This window comes from Schistocerca serialis, chromosome 4 (assembly GCF_023864345.2).
Source record: "Schistocerca serialis cubense isolate TAMUIC-IGC-003099 chromosome 4, iqSchSeri2.2, whole genome shotgun sequence".
Lineage (NCBI taxonomy): Eukaryota > Metazoa > Arthropoda > Insecta > Orthoptera > Acrididae > Schistocerca > Schistocerca serialis.
In genome coordinates this window covers 554,940,882-554,958,600 of record NC_064641.1, presented here as the reverse complement: position 1 = coordinate 554,958,600, position 17,719 = coordinate 554,940,882, and positions in this window count along the sequence as shown.

The following is a 17,719-nucleotide window of genomic DNA, read 5'->3' as shown; positions in this document are numbered from 1 at the left end:
TGGACAGATCCAGTCAGAGGAGTTAAGCTATAAAACGAGGAAGTTAAAACACACACAGTATAAGGCGGAAAAAGGTAGACCAAATCTAAAAACTGGAAAAACAGAGGGGTAAAAAATCAGTCTTTCCATGGCGGAGTGGTCATGGGTCCCATACCGAGAAAATATGAAAAGAGGCCCCAACCACAATGACACCGCCCCTGCTCCAGGAGTAAAGCAAAACCTTATATCTGCAAATAAAAACCACTTTCACGAAGGACCAGTTCAACCATCCATGAATCGTCTGCTAATACTAAAATTAAGGAATCTCGAAAACTATATGTTGTATGAAGGGTCAAAGGAAGGGGACATTCCACCAATATATGGGACGCCATCAGTCTGGCTCCACAACCCCATTATGGGGATGGTTCGTTACGCAAGAGATGAGCCTGATATGACCAATGTGTAGATAACATAAGACAGTGGACTTCTTCTGAGAGGAGCAGAAGGAAGTGCACCAAACCACAGTATCTCCGTGACTGTGCAGAGTTTATTATTGAGAACAGTAGTACACCAGTTGTCATTCCAGTTTTGGGTCAAAGAGGAATTTGACGTTGATCCACATATCCACAGCTGCAATTATGAAAGAGAATGGGGGTATCTGCCTCTCTGACCAACGGCGAGCCATTTCATTCCCTGGGAGGTGCCATGACCAAGGGCAGAGAGAAGGTCATGGATAGCAGAGACCAAAAGATGACGAGAGTAGCATCGGTCGATAGCCTGTAAGCTGCTCATTGAGTTGCTACATATTAAAACACTGTGGAGGGAGGCCTGAGTAACACAATGGAGGGCCCTGTTAATTGCTAACAGCTCTGCTGTGAATAGACTACTTCTCGCGGCATAGTGAATAGTGCATTAAATTTCGGGCATGCAGCCGCGCAAATAAAATTTCCTCCACTGATATTTCGGCAGCGTATTGTCCGGCCCCCCCTTAGAGCGAGTCACAAGACTGACGACAAGACGCCAAGCGCAGCCTTATATACTCCGCCGCTGCGGTACTTTGCATGCGAGTCACAGATGCTGATCGGCAGCAAAGAAATACACTTACACATATGCCACCTGTGGCGAAGGCGTACAGACATTCGATTCGCTTATCGATGTATGATCGGCGGCGGTGACACCATGACGACTTCTCTGCAGTTTAACTACCCCAAGAGACGGATTCCATGCTTCGTCCAAATTAAACCCATTATCTCTATTTATTAAATTACACAGATCTGCGACATAAAAATTGTTTCAAATTTATTAAGTCATTTCGGGAAAAATAGTGAAAAAATTCCATGTCGTCCAGTTATTTTACAAACTGCTTGTTTAGTTTTGGCTTTTTTCGATATTTCAGCACTCTCGTGAGTTTGAATTCTGGTTTTTAGGATCTCCATAAACTGTTATTTAGCCGTTGTTATACTAGATATACGTAAAATAAAGAGTAATTAGGAGTACCCAGCAGTATTTTCATTTCAGAGCCTGTCTGTCATGCCACCCCTTCCCCCGCCATCACCAAGCTGTGAGCTTCTGCTGTTGTCCTTAAGTTGACAGTACCTCTTCACTCTGTGCTGTTCACGTGTTGTTGTTACTAGTGCTTTAAAGTAGTGACTGTTTTCTTGTGTTGTGAAGTTGTTTTATGGACAATGGCTACCAGAGGACGTATAACTCGCCATATTGCTTCTGCTACATTTATGATAACTATACCGTTAAAAAGCAACAAAGAAACATTTCCGATTTTGTTGAAAAAGTATATTTCGCTAATTTTGGTATAAAGTTAGGCGATCAAGATAATCCTTGGCCTCCACACAAAGTTTGTTCAGTGTGTGTTGAAGAACTGAGGCAATGATTTCAACGTAAAAAGCAGTCCTTGTGTTTTGGAATACCAATGGTTTGGAGGGAGCCCAAAAATCATAGTGATGACTACTATTTTTGTTCATGCAAAGTACGAGGTTTCAATTTGAAAAACAAAAAGGATATTTCTTACCCTAACATTTAATCAGCCATTCGCCCTTTTCCTCATGGACCTGAAGAACCAATACCCTCTCCTCCAGGTTCTTTGAATGATATAGATGATCACAATCCATTAGCTCAGCAAGGTGATAGTGAAGAAGACAGAGATTGCTACAGTCCTGGCACAGCGGATCCTATTCCATCCTGACAATCTGAACTGAATGATTTAGTTACAGACCTAGGCCTTTCTAAAGAATCAGCAGAGGTTTTAGGATCTAGGTTGAAAGATGAACATATTTTGGCTCTGAGCACATCCTTTTCTTGGTATCGTACGTGACCTGGTATTTTGCAGTGATGTATTCTTGAGAAACACTGTGTTAAGGTGATCTTCCGGACCCCCACAAAGATTGCAGCTTTACTCGGCTCTGTTAAGGACGGCTTAGAGCTTCGTAAGGCGAGTGTGTATCATATTCCTTGCGGAAATTGTGAGAAGTTGTACATAGATCAAACAACACCCACCGTTCATGAGAGATGTGTGGAGCATCGAAGATACACGTGCTTATTACAGCCAGACAAGTCAGCTGTGGCTGAACATTGTATTGATACAGGGCATTCCATGAATTACAGTGATTTGAAGATTTTAACATCCACCTCTTCCTTTAAGGAACCTGTCTTCAAGGAAGCTACACAGATTAAATTAGCTAATAATTTAATAAATAGAAATAACGGTTTCCGTTTTTACAAAGCATGGAATCCGTCTCTTGGGGTAATTAAACTTCAGAGAAGTCGTCATGGTGTCACCGCCGCCGATCATACATCGATAAGCGAATCAAATGTCTGTACACCTTCGCCACAGGCGGCGCATGTGTAAGCGTATTTCTTCGCTGCCGATCAGCAGCAGTGACCTGCATGCACAGTACCGCCGCTGTGGGGTATATAAGGCCATCCTTGGCATCTTGTCATACACATCTCGAGGGTTGGATCCCCTCACTTCGAAGACGACAGATTACAGATCTTGAGCTTTTTTTTTTGTCATCAGTCTACTGATTGGTTTTGGTTTGATGCGGCCCGCCACAAATTCCTTTCCTGTGCTAGCCTCTTCATCTCAGAGTAGCGCTTGCAACCTACGTCCTCAATTATTTGCTTCACGTATTCCAATCTCTGTCTTCCTCTACAGTTTTTGCCCTCTACGGCTCCCTCTAGTACCATGGAAGTCATTCCCTCATGTCTTAGCAGATGTCCCATCATCCTGTCCCTTCTCCTTATCAGTGTTTTCCACATATTCCTTTCCTCTCCGATTCTGCGTAGAACCTCCTCATTCCTTACCTTATCAGTCCACCTAATTTTCAACATTCGTCTATAGCACCACATCTCAAATGCTTCGATTCTCTTCTGTTCCGGTTTTCCCACAGTCCATGTTTCACTACCATATAATGCTGTACTCCAGATGTACATCCTCAGAAATTTCTTCCTCAAATTAAGGCCGGTATTTGATATTAGTAGACTTCTCTTGGCCAGAAATGCCTTTTTTTGCCATAGCGAGTCTGCTTTTAATGTCCTCCTTGCTCCGTTCATCATTGGTTATTTTACTGCCTAGGTAGCAGAATTCTTTAACTTCATTGACTTCGTGACCATCAATCCTGATGTTAAGTTTCTTGCTGTTCTCATTTCTACTACTTCTCATTACCTTCGTCTTTCTCCAATTTACTCTCAAACCATACTGTGTACTCATTAGACTGTTCATTCCGTTCAGCAGCTCATTCAATTCTTCTTCACTTTCACTCAGGATAGCAATGTCATCAGCGAATCGTATCACTGATATCTTTTCACCTTGTATTTTAATTCCACTCCTGAACCTTTCTTTTATTTCCATCATTGCTTCCTCGATGTACAGATTGAAGCGTCTCTCCCTATAGCTTACCCCTACTCTTTTCAGAATCTTGCACCATTTTATATTGTCGAACGCTTTTTCCAGGTCGACAAATCCTATGAAAGTGTCTTGATTTTTCTTTAGCCTTGCTTCCATTATTAGCCATAACGTCAGAATTGCCTCTCTCGTCCCTTTACTTTTCCTAAAGCCAAACTGATCGTCACCTAGCGTATTCTCAATTTTCTTTTCCATTCTTCTGTATATTATTCTTGTAAGCAGCTTCGATGCATGAGCTGTTAAGCTGATTGTGCGATAATTCTCGCACTTGTCAGCTCTTGCCGTCTTCGGAATTGTGTGGATGATGCTTTTCCGAAAGTCAGATGGTATATCGCCAGACTTGTATATTCTACACACCAACGTGAATAGTCGTTTTGTTGCCACTTCCCCCAATGATTTTAGAAATTCTGATGGAATGTTATCTATCCCTTCTGCCTTATTTGACCGTAAGTCCTCCAAAGCTCTTTTAAATTCCGATTCTAATACTGGATCCCCTATCTCTTCTAAATCGACTCCTGTTTCTTCTTCTATCACATCAGACAAATCTTCATCCTCATAGAGGCTTTCAATGTATTCTTTCCACCTATATGCTCTCTCCTCTGCATTTAAAAGTGGAATTCCCGTTGCAATGTTACCACTGTTGCTTTTAATGTCACCAAAGGTTGTTTTGACTTTCCTTTATGCTGAGTCTGTCCTTCCGACAATCATATCTTTTTCGATGTCTTCACATTTTTCCTGCAGCCATTTCGTCTTAGCTTCCCTGCACATCCTATTTATTTCATTCCTCAGCGACTTGTATTTCTGTATTCCTGATTTTCCTGGAACATGTTTGTACTTCCTCCTTTCATCAATCAACTGAAGTATTTCTTCTGTTACCCATGGTTTCTTCGCAGCTACCTTTTTTGTACCTATGTTTTCCTTCCCAACTTCTGTGATGGCCCTTTTTAGAGATGTCCATTCCTCTTCAACTGTACTGCCTACTGCGCTATTCCTTATTGCTGTATCTATAGCGTTAGAGAACTTCAAACGTATCTCGTCGTTCCTTAATAATTCCGTATCCCACTTCTTTGCGTATTGATTCTTCCTGACTAATGTCTTGAACTTCAGCCTACTCTTCATCACTACTATATTGTGATCTGAGTCTATATCAGCTCCTGGGTACGCCTTACAATCCAATATCTGATTTCGGAATCTCTGTCTGACCATGATGTAATCTAATTGAAATCTTCCCGTATCTCCCGGCCTTTTCCAAGTATACCTCCTCCTCCTCTTGTGATTCTTGAACAGGGTATTCGCTATTACTAGCTGAAACTTGTTACAGAACTCAATTAGTCTTTCTCCTCTTTCATTCCTTGTCCCAAGCCCATATTCTCCTGTAACCTTTTCTTCTACTCCTTCCCCTACAACTGCATTCCAGTCGCCCATGACTATTAGATTTTCGTCCCCCTTTACATACTGCATTACCCTTTCAATATCCTCATACACTTTCTCTATCTGTTCATCTTTAGCTTGCTACGTCGGCATGTATACCTGAACTATCGTTGTCGGTGTTGGTCTGCTGTCGATTCTGATTAGAACAACCCAGTCGCTGGACTGTTCACAGTGACACACCCTCTGCCCTACCTTCCTATTCATAACGAATCCTACACCTGTTATACCATTTTCTGCTGCTGTTGATATTACCTGATACTCATCTGACCAGAAATCCTTGTCATCCTTCCACTTCACATCACTGACCCCTACTATATCTAGATTGAGCCTTTGCATTTCCCTTTTGAGATTTTCTAGTTTCCCTACCACGTTCAAGCTTCTGACATTCCACACCCCGACTCGTAGAACATTATCCTTTCATTGATTATTCAATCTTTTTCTCATGGTAACCTCCCCCTTGGCAGTCCCCTCCCGGAGATCCGAATGGGGGACTATTCTGGAATCTTTTGCCAATGGTGAGATCATCATGACACTTCTTCAAATACAGGCCACATGTCCTGTGGATACACGTTACATGTCGTTAATGCAGTGGTTTCCATTGCCTTCTGCATCCTCATGTCGTTGATCATTGCTGATTCTTCCGCCTTTAGGGGCAATTTCCCACCCCTAGGACAAGAGAGTGCCCTGAACCTCTATCCACTCCTCCACCCTCTTTGACAAGACCGTTGGCAGAATGAGGCTGACATCTTATGCCAGAAGTCTTCGGCCGCCAATGCTGATAATTTATGAAAATTTAGGCAGTGGCGGGGATCGAACCTGGGACCGAAGACGTTTTGATTATGAATCAAAGACGCTACCCCTAGACCACGGGTGCATTCCTCAGCCTAGAGTCTCCAAAAAACCCCATAAGCACGTCATTGCCGACTCTGCTCCCACCACTTCCAACAAAAAGTCACCACCTCCTCCCCGTCGCCCCGTCATCTCCATGGACACCACCCCTCCTCATGACACACATACCCCAGCCCCCACCCTCCACACCTTCGTCCTCTCAACCCCAGACCCTAAGTTCCTCGATGGCCGTACCCTCACCAAGGAGATACGAAAGTATCTACCTGGTGCTCTCATCTCCCAGGTGATTCCTCGCAGGGACTCAGTACTCATCAAGTCCCTCTCCCCCTCCTTTTACACGGACCTCCTCCATAAACTCCCATGTGTTATGTATGGCCCCTATGCATCCCTGACACCCTCCTTCTCCTCTTCCTCTCCCTGTCAGTCCCAGCCTCCCCATCGTCCCCCCACCTACACTGCTGTGATCACCAAGTTCAGCCTAGTGATCATGGAAGATGAGGTGTTGTTGGAACTGAACTCACACCTGGACCTGGAAATCCACTCTGCCCAACGTATCCACAATGCCTCCAGTCCCACCTATCTCATGTGGGTCTTTTCAGGGTCCACCCCCTCCATTGACCACCTCCTTACCAAGGGTGCCCTGATTTTCCACTGTCACCACCCTGTTGAATCCTCAAAACCCCCTTCCCAATCGTATCGTTGCCAGTGCGGCCTCATGTACAATGATCACCTGACCCCCAACTGCAAAAACCCTCCCACATGTTCCCATTGCAAGGCCTCCCTCTTTCTTAAAAACTGCCTCAAACCTGCCACCTCTCTTTCCTGTAACACTTGCAATGGGCCCCATCCCACCTACTCCCACAAGTGTAAAGCTAAACCCCCTCCTGTCACCCCTGAGCTTACTTTCCCTGTCCATCCCATTGATCCCCCAACCCACCCCAACAATTCCCTCTATCCACCCCCCATGGCTGAAGACATCATTTGGTTTCTCAGTGTAGTCCTCCAAAACATTCACCCTTTTCAGCGCCCCCACACCCTCCAACAGATCTCCCTCACCACCTGCTCTGTCTTTCAGCTGAACACCTTCGCCACTTACCCCCAAACCCAACCCACTTCACCTTCACCCACCTCGACACCCTAGTTTAAGCCTCTTCCCTCCCCTCTCTTCACCCCCCCCTCTCTTCCTGTCATAGTGAAGCACAGGTGTCACATCCTATTCCAGAACAGCCGCACCTTCTGCACCAACAAATACCTACTCATGAACACCTTATCCCATCACTGAGTCGACACCTTGCTCCAGAATGAAGCCTTTCTCCAGCCCCACCATATTCTCCACACCTCTCCCTATATCCTCCACCGCACTGATGCTACTGGTCCTCGAGCGCAGGGTGGAGTCGCCATTGGCCACCTTAAGCATGTCCCCATGCAGTCACAACCCCTCCTCAATGACTGCACCAAACACCTAATCCTCATCGTCTTCTTCCCATCCCTCACCATTACTTGCGCCACCATCTATGTCCACTCCACTGCTCCTCTTCCCTATGTCTTCATCTCCCACATTGCTTGCACCTTCTCCACCTATGTGATTGCCACCAACGTCAACATCCATAGCTGATCCCCTGCTGCCCTTCGGCAGTGTCATCATTTCCTTTCCATGATCCAAGGAGACCTTGTTCCCGTTCCCCAGCACACCTGTCCCGCAAGTGGCATCACCCCCAATGTTGTCATTGCCCTCGCTAACCTCCTTGGGCATATCGCATTCGACATTATGACCCCACCAGGTAGTGACCGTCCTACTCACCATAATGTCAGCTCACCACCCCCCTCTGGCTCCCCACCCTGCACGCCCTTCCTTCAGAAGGCAATTACTCACGCTGTGGTGGCCCATGTTCTTACTCAAACCATCCACCCCCACTGTCCCACTCTCCCTCCATGGGCTGTCCTCCTCCTCCGTGAATTCCGGCACCTCTATCGCTACTTCCTGTGCACTTGTAACAGGGATACACTCCAACGCCACTGGCATACACAGCGACATGTATGGAACCTTATTACAGCAAAGAAACGCTGGGACTGGTGCCAGACCTGTACACAACTCAACGCCACCCTCCCTATCAATTCCTCCAAGTACTGGTCTGCCTTCCATCGCCTTACTGGTTCCCATTCTGCACCTCATTACCCCCTTCTTCATGACGACCGCCCCCTTTCCGACAACCTCAGTAAGGCCAACCACTTTTCTTCCACCTTTCTGAGGTCTTCTTGGTCCCTGATGATCCCCATTTTGATTATTCTCTTTTCCCCACTGTCATGGAATGCGCTGATATCTCGGTCTCTCCACTTGCTCCTAGTCTCCAGTACTTGGGGCAGTTGCCCCCCTCTGACATCAACACTCCAATCACAGCACAAGACATTAAACTTATCCTCCGGTCCAAACGCAACACCGCCCCTGGTCAAGACTGTGTCACCTACCGCCACCTTAGAGAAAGCCCCTTCTCCTCCCTGACTTCCCTTGTCAATCTCTATAACGTCACCCTCTCTATTGGCCTCTAGCCTGACCTGTGGAAGACTTCCCACATCCTCTTATGCCCCAAACCGAACAAATCCCCTTCTGTCACCTCTTCTTATCGTCCCATCTGCCTCGCTCATTCTCTGCTGAAGAGAATCCTGTCCACCTTCTCTCCCTTTAGCTTAACTCCCATCGCTCCTCCATTTTTGTTTCCCTCGACCTCCATAATGCCTATGAAAGTGTCTGGCGTCCCATTCTCCTCTTTAAACTCCAAACCTATGCCCTGCCTATCAATTTTGTCCATCTGGTCGCTTCCTTCCTCTCAAGGCGTCCTTCCTATGCCAAAATCCACAACACCAACTCCTGTCTCTTTTATCCCACTGCTGACGTCCCCCAGGGCTCTGTCCTCTCCCCTCTCCTCTATCTCCTGTACACCACCGTTATGCCCAAGCCAACCCCATCCATCCACCTTCTCCAATGTGCTGATGACACCACCTTCCTGGCTCTCTATCCTACACTTAAACAGTCCCAATTCTCCCTCCAAACCCACCTTCACAATTCACCGCTTAGTGTAACCAGTTGTTCCTTCGTCTCAACCTCTTCAAAACCCATGATTTCTACCTCACTATTTATGGTTGTCCCATCAATCTCACCCCCGCTCTGAGATACCTTGGCCTCACCTTTCACAGTCACCTCACCTGGACCCCTCACTTCCTGACCATCCAGCAGAAAGCCCTATCCCACCTACACCTACTGAAACTCATGTCAGGCTGGACATGGGGACTGTATCCTTCCACTATCCTCAACACCTACAAATCCCTCATCCATCCTATCCCCTGTTATGCCAGTGTTGCCTGGATCTCCGCCCCCACCTACTTTTACAAGGTCCTCAAAATCCTCAAACGCCATGCTCTCTGCCTTGCCTTCCATATCCGCCTTCCTTCCCCAACACAGCTTCTGTATGACCTCATCCCCTTTCCCCCACCTCCTCCTTTTCCTCCAACATCTCCACATCTTTTACACTGTCTGCAGGCTTGATCCACCCCACCCCCTGATTTCTTCTTTCCTCTCCATCCCCCACCTGTTGCTGTGCCTCTATCACTGTATCCATCTCTCTCTCCACCTCCACACCCTCCCTCTCCTTCATCAGGGCAATTTCCAGCACCTCCCCCTCCAGGATGTTGAACTTCACTGTGACATCTACCCATCCTTCCAACTGTAACCTGGCCTTGCCCCCCCCCCCCCCCCCCCCTCCACAGAGGCTTCCATTTCCTCTCCCTTCCTTCTACCAGAGAGGATTTTTCTCCTTCTTTCCCTGAGTCCCTGCTCCTCCTCCGTAACTGCTTCCCTCCCATGTACTACCCTGTCTGGTCCTCTTCAGCATGGCCCCCGCCCGTCTCTGGACCCCCCTCTGCTCCTCTCCTTCCCTTCTTCCCTCCTCCCTCGTCTGTATGCCCCTGACAGATCCTCTCAGTCTGCTCATCGTCATCAGTGTACTACGTCAGTGTTGTGTTTGGTGCTGTTCTCCTATGCATCCAGAGCTGCGATTTTAGTTGTGTGATGGATTTGTACATAGTGTTATTGTCAGTGATTGTTATGTGCTACACTGTCTGTCAATACTTTTACGATCTAGTGTGTGGTTTTGTTTTGTATGCACTAATTTTCTACGGTTTTTATCTCCATTTTATTGTCGCCCCCTTTTTGTCTGTTCTCTTCCTTAGTGTTCCCCCTTTTTTATGTATATGTACACCATATTTTCTCCTTTCTGTTCTTTCAAATGTCTTGCTTTGTATAATTCATGTCTTTTGGCTGAAGGGCAGCGCATATGCTCCTGCCAGCACGCCCCAGATGGGGCACTGAAATACAATAAAGTAAAAAAAAAATCTTATCATCAGTCCTGTGACCCATTCTGAGGATGGACGGACGGTACGCAACCGAAATATCAGTGGAGGAAATTTTATTTGTGCAGCTGCCTCCCCGAAATTTAATGGACCAGACTACATGATCCTGGCAATAAATGGTGTTCTAAGCCAGTAGGAGACACGAAAGCGTATCCTGCCGTATCTGTTGTCTTAAAACCACCGGTGTAGAAAATGGTAGCACTCTGGAACTCTGCAAGGAAAGGAATGTATATGACGCTGGAAGACTGTAGGAGTGGCAGAGACCTTATGACCCTGGAATATGGAATAGGTCGGTCCTAATCCATGGTCTAGGCACTGTCCTGGGAAGGGGGGGGGGGGGTAGGAGGAAATACATGGGGCATGTTCCAGTGAGCAGTGAGTGGAATTGGAAATACTGGCAGAGGGAAGTGAGTTGCATTCCAACTGACAATCCCACCCATGGGCCGTTATCAGGAGGGAGATGCCCTTGTTCGCAAAGAGGGCAGAGTACATGGGATTGTCAGGGAATTAGTGAATGTCAATTGAGTAAGAAACTAGGAGTTGGCTCTGTTGTATTTGTAGAGGGGGAACTCCCTCTGGTTTAATTTATTCTCTCCTGTGTTCCTTTGATTAAATTGCTGTAGAACTCATGAACACGGAGATTACATTCACATAGTTTCTATATCAAAAGAAAGTGGAAACATAATACAACAGGTAATATAAATAGAGGTTCCTAACTTACCTTGTTGCTTTAAAGTACAGAGATGTTGATTACCTCCCAATATGCCGCTTAAAGAAAATTGAGAACCACTTTGCTTAAGTTGGGTACCCCTAATTCGCTTTAGTGACTTATATTTGCCTACTGTCATTACTTTTTTTCATTGTGCTTGTAGGAGATGTAATGAAGCATTGACAGTGGCTATCTGGCTATTTCCACCCAATTCTTTGGGACTCACAATCACGTTTGATGCCTCAGATACGAGTAGGAAGAATTTTATTGGTGATGTAATCAAGCATCGACTGTGGCTATCTGGCTGTTACCTCCCAGTTTTGTGGGACTTCTAATTACACTCAACGCTTCAGACACGATTAGCAAGAGTTTTTATTGGTAAGCTCATTTATGGTGCAATAATTTATGAGTTGAAATTTATACAACTCATCTCCACCAGAAACACAAATGTGACCCTGTGCTCCATAGTCTAGTCAGTGTTTGTCTTCCTTCCGTTGTTTTTAATTATTTCATTTAATACTGTCTTTAACAGCAATTTATACTTGTACCAGTTTGTAATTTCCCCCGATTGTCTGATAATGCCTGGAATAGGCGAAATCCATGACATGTACAGATTAAATAAACCTATGTATTGTAATCAAGACTTTTCTCTGTATGTGAAGATCTATTACAGTTGCTGTACTTGTGCCACCATGGTAGTTATGGAGTGGAGTGATTTCAGTACCAATAGTGGAATAGCAACCTCTTTTGTAGCAGCTATTTAATCACATTCAGTAGTAACAGATGATCACTGTCTCAGTTTTTTGTGAATCAACTGTTTCCGCAAAATTAAAATTTTGCTTTTGGTAATGAGGTACTGCCTCTCCATCAAAGTGTTGTAGCATTGTATGTTGTAGCTTTGCAATAGGAAGTTTATACAGAATGATTCTATGAAAGGTGCCCGATTTTTATATATGTTTGCCATCCCAGAAACCTGGTAGTCCCTGTAGTATTCATGGCACTTGGCTGCAGAAACCATCATTTCAATGACAGTATGTTTCTCCTCCATACAGAAGCTGTTATAAGATACATCATTAATGGGAATCAGACTTGTTTTAATTCAGATGTGTGTTTTATGATCTTTTATACCAAGACAATTTAAACATGACCAAACAACATGTGTGGATTCATGGTAATCATTGAAATTCAGTTCATGATTCCCCAATACCATCAAGTTTGGTAAATTTTGTATTGCAACACACATTAAAAATATTTCATTTTTTATAGTAAATTGTTATATGCATATTGATAATCATTCAGTTAAATTAATTTATAAACTCCCTGAAAAGCTATGTGGATCTAGAAACTATGTCTTTTTCATTGCAGCCCAGCGAGCAAAGGCACATTCACAATATCTTTTGCAAGTAGTCCTCCCTTTTATATTTTGTTGATGAGATCAATGTTCAAATGCAACTCAAGTGTATTCTACACTTATTTATTCATGGTGGTGTCCTCTGCCAAGTAACCAACTTCTTTAGACTTACAGTTTCCATTGTAATATAGTCTACACATGATCTTCCCTCCAACTGTGTTACAGCTAGGCTAAACATACCTTCATCCATCATACAAATTGACAGTTAATTTACAATTTCCAAACAGAAACCATCCTCACCCACAAGAATTTTCGATAAGTTGCCTCTCTCTACTTGATCACTTCCTGTAGTGTCTCTGTGTGTGTTTTAATGGAGTAGTATAACTGGCTATCAAACAATACAGTTTATAATTTAAAAGAGCTTCTTGATATCGTAATCAGGAATGACGAAGAATCCTGCTCACTTGTGGTGCTTGTGTACACATGCCAGTCTCTCTCGCCCAAATACATGCTATCCCCACTACAATGCTATGCTAATATGCTGTCTAAACTGGGAAAGAGCAAAGGGGGGTGGGGGGGGGCGTGGTATGTGGCCTGGTTTCACATTTCATATTTCTCAACAACATAGATCACAAACAGATAAAATTTTTAGTATTATTCAATTATTGTTGGGATACTGAAGACATAATAAAATTTATATCTGTCAGCATACAGACAGACACAGAAGTTCCACAGATTTTTGACAATCAGGTTGCCACTTAATTGTGACTTATTTAGTTTCATAATCGATAATGGCTTTTACACATGAAGATCGAAACACTGTTTGCAACCTCGTTATGGAGATGCAGAAACACTTCCTGCGGAAAAAAACGTGAAAGTCCTGGACAGATTTCACGTAAAAGAATTTTTCTTGTTAAAAGAATTACATTGAAGATCAACCACTTCCATCTCCAGATGCACAGGGGCGTTTTTAACTGAAATAGTACACCGTCTCGAAAATAGTTCAGAAACAGACGCTTGATTGACAGCATCCTTAAAAGCCTAGAAAGCTCTTTCTGTAAATCTTTCAATGCTGCAGTGGATTGTTCAAAATCTTTGTTTTGTTTAGCGCCAGTGGGCTTAGAGAAACGGAGGTGTGCCTTTTTCTTTTAAATGCATCCACTTTTGGCATGAAATCAGAAATATGCTGCTTTTCATCTTGGAATGCCTTAGTAAGGGCAACCTGCAGTCAACTCTATTTAAAGTGCAAGGTCTGCAATCCATTCTGGGTCTTCTAATTTTCGTTCTTGCTTTCCTTTTTCCTTCAGAATTTCAACAATCGCAGGTCTTAAATCGAAAACTCGTTCCAGGCATATCATTTGACTAAACAAACGTATTTTGCAGAACTATACTCTTCATTCAATTTCATCGAAAACTGTTTCAACGAACGATGTAATAATGTGTGTGACCTCGGAAAATTTATTACTCTCGCCACCTATTCCATCTCGTGCTCCATACCTGCATGTTTAACACAGAGTAGTTCTTGATGTACAGAACAATGAATACTAATAGATATTGAGAATTCTCATCATTCTCCTCTGTGATTCCCATTCATTTTTAGACGATCGCGACAATAGATCAGTAGACTGCTCCCTTTTGTATAAACAGTCACCGGACTTGCGAGCTTCATGTATACCACATGCAAATAGAGAAGGATAAACAGCGTTTACACACTGATTCTGCTAAAACGAAGAAAGTCGTGCCGACGAAATTAAGCTGCACCAAACGCTGGAAGAAATGTTGCAACACACAACTAAATGAAATGTTGCGCTATAGGCTACTGAGGACAGATCAAAGCCGAGATTTGATTTAGCAAGTAGTGCCGAGACAGGCAGCCTCGGACTGCGTGTTGACAGCACATTGTATATGTGTGACGTTGTGCATGCCGTGACTGACGTTGTTTTAGAGAGTGACATTAGCTTTAAAGTATTTACCCTATTCCGCCATTCTTGCGTACTAAGTTAGCATGTACTATATCAATGATGATAGTAAATGTTATAATTTTATGACTTCTTATACTATATTGTTCTTGTACAGTTATTAATTAAGATACTATGTAAATGGTTCAAGTAACATTTTGGAAATTTAGACAATTTAAGAATTTTCCTACACTGCACTTACTTACATAATACGTTATTTAAGGCCAGTCCACAAGCAAAGCAAACGTTGAAGCCTGCACAGCTTACTTTACACATTCATCCCCACTCTTCTCCATACTAGCAGCTGTGTGGCTCGCTCTATCCATCTAAGGCTCGATTCACACGGTGGGCAACGTCACGTCAACGTCAACGCGGGTCGCGTGACGTCAAAATATTCGTCCAATTCTTTCAAATGGCGAGGTTCACACGGTGGGCAACGTCCCCTCAACGTCAGTTTGCCTGCCGGCCAGTATACTTCGAAAGAATAGTTTGACGTTGACGGTGGGGGTCACGTGGTTGGCGAACTGCTTACGATTGACTGTTACTTTTCTGTCTGTTCTGCGGCTGCTCGCATGGCACGAGTTTGATTCTGCTAGCAGTGTTCTCCACATCGAAAATATCTACTGAGTTTTTAGTTATAAAATGTTTTTATATAAACATGAACGACGAGAAGTTAATCGAATTTGTTCGCCAAAATGTGGAGTTGTATGACATGAGCTGCAAAAAATACAGTGACACTTTGTTTAAAGAAGAAATATAGACGAAAATTGGATTGGTCATCGGTCGGCCAGGTAAATAACTGTATGAATATTGTAGGCCTACTGCAGTTTATATTTATTTTGTATGTAATGTATTTAGATGTATAACATCGCACCTGCATCCATTTATGTATGTATGTACTTACGATTAGGAGGTGAAAACGCTTAGCAGAGGTTAGAGCCTTCCTGCTTTCCAATTTCACAATTATTCGCAAGTCGTGAAAGTACAGGGTGATTCAAAAAGAATACCACAACTTTAGGAATTTAAAACTCTGCAACGACAAAAGGCAGAGCTAAGTACTATCTGTCGGCGAATTAAGGGAGCTATAAAGTTTCATTTAGTTGTACATTTGTTCGCTTGAGGCGCTTTTGACTAGGCGTCAGCGTCAGTTGATGCTAAGATGGCGACCGCTCAACAGAAAGCTTTTTGTGTTATTGAGTACGGCAGAAGTGAATCGACGACAGTTGTTCAGCGTGCATATAGAACGAAGTATGGTGTTAAACCTCCTGATAGGTGGTGTATTAAACGTTGGTATAAACAGTTTACAGAGAATGGGTGTTTGTGCAAAGGGAAAAGTTCTGGATGGCCGAGAACGAGTGATGAAAATGTAGCACGCATCCAGCAAGCATTTGTTCGCAGCCCAGGAATTGGCTGTTCCCTCAGCTCGAACAAGAAGCACAACAATTCATATTTCAGCAGGATGGAGCGCCACCACATTGGCACTTATCTGTCCATAACTACCTCAACGTCAACTACCCGAGGCGATGGATCGGCCGCCAGGCAGCCCGTGACAGAGCACTTCATCACTGGCCTCCAACAAGCCCTGATCTTACCCTCTGCGATTTTTTCTTATGGGGGTATGTTAAGGATATGGTGTTTCAGCCACCTCTCCCAGCCACCATTGATGATTTGAAACGAGAAATAACAGCAGCTATCCAAACTGTTACGCCTGATATGCTACAGAGAGTGTGGAACGAGTTGGAGTATCGGGTTGATATTGCTCGAGTGTCTGGAGGGGGCCGTATTGAACATCTCTCAACTTGTTTTTGAGTGAAAAAAAACCTTTTTAAATACTCTTTGTAATGATGTATAACAGAAGGTTATATTATGTTTCTTTCATTAAATACACATTTTTAAAGTTGTGGTATTCTTTTTGAATCACCCTGTATATTTCGACCATGTTTATATGTAATACTTACCATTCCGAAGCAAATATGAGTATTCTACGCCACATAGTCATTTTGGCTAGTAGTTTGCTTATGTATAGTATTTATTTACATACTTTCTGGTACTGAGTCTCACTCAACATTTCGTATGGATACAGCTTACAACTGCAGTAAAAAGTTCCATGTTCCACATTCATATACAGTGTGCAGTTGGTTCTCTGCAGTGCCAAACTTTATGCAGGACGAACTGTAGCAGATTTAGATCTACATAACAAGGGCCCATAAATTGTGAATGTTTAGCCTATAGATCAATTTGTTCATAGTGTGCAGTATTACAATAAATATTCTGTTCTATAAAATACGTAAAGGTACAGAACAGAAACCCTCAAAGGAATTGGTAAATCTGAAGCATCAGACTCACCTCAAACAAACCATTAGATTTCTCGTGAAGAAATTGCATGGCGCATGTTTGTGTCTGCTTTCTTGATGCTGCTGCTTATCAAAGACATCAAATTAAAGAATTGCTGTCCCGACATTCGTAAATATTTATAAAATGACGTCTCCTCTTCTTCCAGCTCTCTATACAATGTACGATATTCGCCTACACACATTCTCTCCAAAATCATTTTCTTCACCCACGTTCGTTTTGATTGCCTTGCCAATTTCTGCTCTCTTTCCTCATCATCTAAAGCTATTGCAATCGTAGCAAGTTCATCAAGACTGAATATAATGTCCGCCATCCTCTCTCGTGAAGACTTCTGCGCCAAAACGTGGATGAAGTTTTGCCGTGGCTTGACGTTCTGTCCAGTGTGAATGAAGTGGATTTTTGACGGTGTGTGACGTCACTGACGTTGACGTGACGTTGCCCACCGTGTGAATCGAGCCTAAATCTACTCTTCCCCTTACTCCAGTGCAAGATACTAGCAACACGCTCGGCTTGCTGGGAAGTGACAACAGAGTAAAGTGTCACTTGATGTGCCGCACTTGAGCCATGCTGCGGCTCGCGATGGTGCTGTGGTAGGTTTCCGCCCTCTGTTAGAGGCCAGACGATATAGTTTAGTTGCAGTTGTTTGTTTTCTTCTCTTGTTGTCTGGCGCCATTCCGTTTCGCAAGCGTTGCCTGTCTGCTAGTGGCAGCAGCGGCGGTTATAGATATGTAGTAACTGTTGCCCTACCTTTGGGGCGACGTCGTTGT